This window comes from Physeter macrocephalus, chromosome 16, assembly GCF_002837175.3.
Source record: "Physeter macrocephalus isolate SW-GA chromosome 16, ASM283717v5, whole genome shotgun sequence".
Classification (NCBI taxonomy): Eukaryota; Metazoa; Chordata; class Mammalia; order Artiodactyla; family Physeteridae; genus Physeter; species Physeter macrocephalus.
In genome coordinates, this window is record NC_041229.1 from 5,061,166 (window position 1) to 5,065,703 (window position 4,538).

Consider the following 4,538-nt stretch of genomic DNA (forward strand, 5'->3'; position numbering starts at 1 on the left):
CATTATAAACTTTATTACTTAAGAGTATTTAATAGCAAGGGAAAATCATGATATAAAAGTGAAAAAGGTATGAAGAACTCTAAGAAGTTGAGCTCTGTCAAACAAAAGCTAGCAGTTAAAAGCATGAGGCAGGGGTCTTCCCTGGTGGTGCAGTGGTTAAGAATCCACCTGCCAACGCAGGGGACACGGGTTCGAGCCCTGGTCTGGGAAGATCCCACATGCCGCGGAGCAACTAAGCCCGTGTGCCACAACTACTGAGCCTGCGCTCTAGAGCCCACGAGCCACAACTGCGGAGCCCGCGTGCCACAACTACTGAAGCCTGCGCACCTAGAGCCCGTGCTCTACAACAAGAGAAGCCACCGCAATGAGAAGCCTGCGCACTGCAACGAAGAGTAGCCCGTGCTCGCCGCAACTAGACAAGGCCCACGCACAGCAACGAAGACCCAATGCAACGAAAATAAATAAATAAATAAATAAAATAAATTAAAAAGCATGAGTCAGCCCTGTATATAAAAGATCTGGAAAGATCATCAAGCCACATAAGATGCAGAAAAGCAAGGTATAGAATAATACACACACATGCACAGAAAAATAAGATGTTTATGAAAATACACTAAATGAACCATATTTATTTATTTATTTTTTGGCGGTACGCGGGCCTCTCACTTTTGTGGCCTCTCCCGTTGCAGAGCGCAGGCTCCGGACATGCAGGCTCAGCAGCCGTGGCTCACGGGCCTAGCCGCTCCGTGGCATGTGGGATCTTCCCGGACCGGGGCACGAACCCACGTCCCCTGCATCGGCAGGGGGACTCTCAACCACTGCGCCACCAGGAGAGCCCATAAATGAACCATATTTATATTTGTATATAAGCATGTACAGGCATAAAGAAAAGTCTTTTTAGTAAAACTGTTAATAATGACTGGAACTGGAGATAAGAAAAGGCTTACTTTGACTCCTTACTTGACTTTTAACAATGAGAGTGTATCCAGATATTAACTTGTAATTTAACGTAGTAATAAAAAAAACCCTGCAACTTTTCTATTTTATAAAAAAAAAATTCACTAAGATATAAGCAGTGGTTATCTCTGGATGGTAGGAGTTCAGATGGTTCTTAATATTCTTTGTATTTTTTGGTACTTCCCAGAATTTTGGCAATGAACAGGTATTATTATTATTATTTTTTGCGGTACGTGGGCCTCTCACTGTTGTGGCCTCTCCCGTTGCGGAGCACAGGCTCCGGACCTGCAGGCTCAGCGGCCATGGCTCACGGGCCCAGCCGCTCCGCGGCATGTGGGATCTTCCCAGACCGGGGCACGAACCCGTGTCCCCTGCATCGGCAGGCGGACTCTCAACTACTGCGCAACCAGGGAAGCCCCCAGGTATCATTTTTATTTTATTTTATTTTATTTTATCATTTTTATTATCTGAAAAAGCAGTAAGATTTTTTACAAATCACAGGTAATAGCGTGGTCTGGAGTAAGGATTGCTGTTATTCATATCCTGGCTGTTGAATTCTGGAGCCTTGTGATCTTGGGGCTGGGGAAGGGGGAGCTGCTTTACTTTTCTCACAGGATTTTTTTGAAGATTAAATTAGGTATGACATATGTAGGTTAATTTTTATAGTGACTGGCATGCATTTGGTGCTTAATGAACCTTAATTTCCTTCCTTCTTGTTTTTTCTCATTAATGACATAATAAACTCTTCAAAAGAGATGGAAAATACCATAAAGCTATTAACAAAAACACAAATGTATTCAATAATTAGACAGTTGAAGAGCTTACAGTGTGATAGTTTCAGAAATAATCCTGCTACAGTATACAAAGTGAGAATATTCCCTAGAGCAAAACAAAGACCTATGGTATTTCACTTCTGATGATAGGAAGAGGCGGTTATCAGTCCTCACCGTTCTGTATGAACCAGTTGTTAGTCAGCAGTAACATTGTTGTCTAAGTACAGTTTAAAAAATTCTCCACAGGTTCAAGCTGAATAGTTTTTTTTAAAGCTTTGTTATAGATAAATTGCTGTTTTTATTCATCATAGCTGTCAATATTAAATAAAATTAGGATTTCAGGATAAGTGTTGTATTAGTAAATTAACATGTAAAATGAGATACCTTAATTTCAGAGGCTATATTTCAGTGACATAAGATAATTAGGGAAAATAGACATCAACATAAAATTCTCAAAGCAGTTAACGATTGTATTCTTCTTACACATTTGTTAGACATACAATAGAAAATACAGACATCTGCTTTTCCCTGTTTTGCAGAGGAGGTATCACAAGCTTAAAGAGGAAGACTGATTGATATCAGCTGGTGAGGTGGCAAAGTAGGGTCTCGTCCTAAATACATTGGACTTGAGAAGCACCAACATGGCTGTCTCTGGTATTGCTGCGTCTGATGTTTTCATACAAGGAAGCAATTTTTAAAAACACTAATTCAAAAAGATACATGCACCCCAGTGTTCACAGCAGCATTATGTATAATAGTCAAGGTACCGAAGCAACCCAAGTGTCCATCAACAGACGATGAATGGATAAAGAAGCAGTGATGTATATACAATGGAATACTACTCAGCCATAAAAAAGAATAAAATTCTGCCATTTGCAGCAACCCAGATGGACCTAGAGAGTATTATGCTTAGTGAAATAAGTCAGACAGAAAGACAGGTACTGTATGTTATCACTTATGTGTAGAATCTAAAAAATAAAACAAGTGAATGTATGTAACAAAACAGACTCACAGGTATAGAAGACAAATTAGTGGTTACCGGTGGGGAGAGGGAAAAGGGGAGGGGCAAGATAGGGGTATGGGATTAAGAGGTACAAACTACTGTGTATAAAATAGATGAGCAGCAAGGATAGATTGTACAGCACAGGGAAATATAGCCATTATTTTATAATAACTAGGTGGGATATAATCTATAAAAATACTGAATCATGATGCTGTACACCTGAAACTAATATAATACTATAAATCAATTATACTTCAATACAAAAAAAGGAAACAGTTTCTTTAAAGGGCTGAGAGGTTTGGATAGGTATCAAGTGTTCCTGTTAGTTCATTTGTTTCCTTATTTAGTCATATTTCTCAGAGGAATACATTTGATATCATGTATAGCTGGCTATGTTTCTTCTTATAGTCTTTCTCTTGAATCGCAACCCTTCAAGAATGTCACATAGTGCAAAACAGTTTGAGATGGATTTTCGTGTGGTAGAAAATGAGTGTGCTTTGGGAAACCACTCTGCTCATGTGACTCTGAGTCAGCAGCAGGGTCTCAGCTGGGAGCCTGCACTTATGGTTTGGCATGAGCACCTCCTTTCTTATCTACTAGTAATAAAAATTTCAATATTAGTGCCAATTCAGTGCTTTTTATAAATGTATGAAATCCTTTAGAATAGAGCCCTCTGAGTTCATTTCCACTCTGATATACATATTTTCCTTTATTCTATAGGATCTTTTTTCTAAAAGCTAAAAAAATATGTTGGAATATATTGTTCTTTCATACCCGTATCCAATTTTTTACCTTGTAGATTGGTCAGTGGTCAGTGTTGTGTTTTTTTTTTTGTCTCAGTAGTGTCTTTATATTTTTAACCTTGCAGTTGTTTGACTCATTATAGGTTTTCTAGGAAATTTTTTGTTGTTTTTAATGAATTTCAGAATGGTTCTCTTTTGACTTTGTCCCTTATCTTAATGGCATCCTGTTATTTTCCTTATCTAATTTAGTGTATTATTGTCATCCTTGCACTACAGCATTTGTTGTAAGAGGTAATCTGAGCGGCATTGTGTTACCCTATTCTCTTGGTTGGCTAAATGACTGTGAGAGAGGCAGTGGACTCCAGGCTCCAGGAGGGCAGAGATCATGTCAGCTTTACTCACTGTACACTGTGTCTTGCACAGGTGGTACGTAGTAGGCACACAGTACAGAAGTATACACGAGGGTGTGTCTAAGCACAGATAGAGCAGAAGGAACCTTGGGGTCATAGGTCACTACAGCCTGAGTCATCAGCGTATTGTTTGGGGTGTGGAGCACAATCAAAGGAGGAGAGGGAAGATTCAGCCAGGATTTTAGAAGTATGTGGAGAAACGAGTAATAGTGATAACAGTATTATTATTATTATTTTTTAGCATTTTAACCTTTTTTTCTTAATTTTAAAATTTTATTTTATTTATTTTTTTATACAGCAGGTTCTTATTAGTCATCAGTTTTGTACACATCTCAGTGTATACATGTCAATCCCAATCTCCCAATTCATCCCACCCCCACCCCCACCCCCCGCCGCTTTCCCCGCTTGGTGTCCATACGTTTGTTCTTTACATCTGTGTCTCTACTTCTGCCCTGCAAACCGGTTCATCTGCACCATTTTTCTACGTTCCACATACATGCGTAAATATATGATATTTGTTTTTCTCTTTCTGACTTACTTCACTCTGTATGACAGTCTCTAGATCCATCCACGTCTCTACAAATGACCCAATTTCATTCCTTTTTATGGCTGAGTAATATTCCATTGTATATATGTACCACATCTTCTTTAT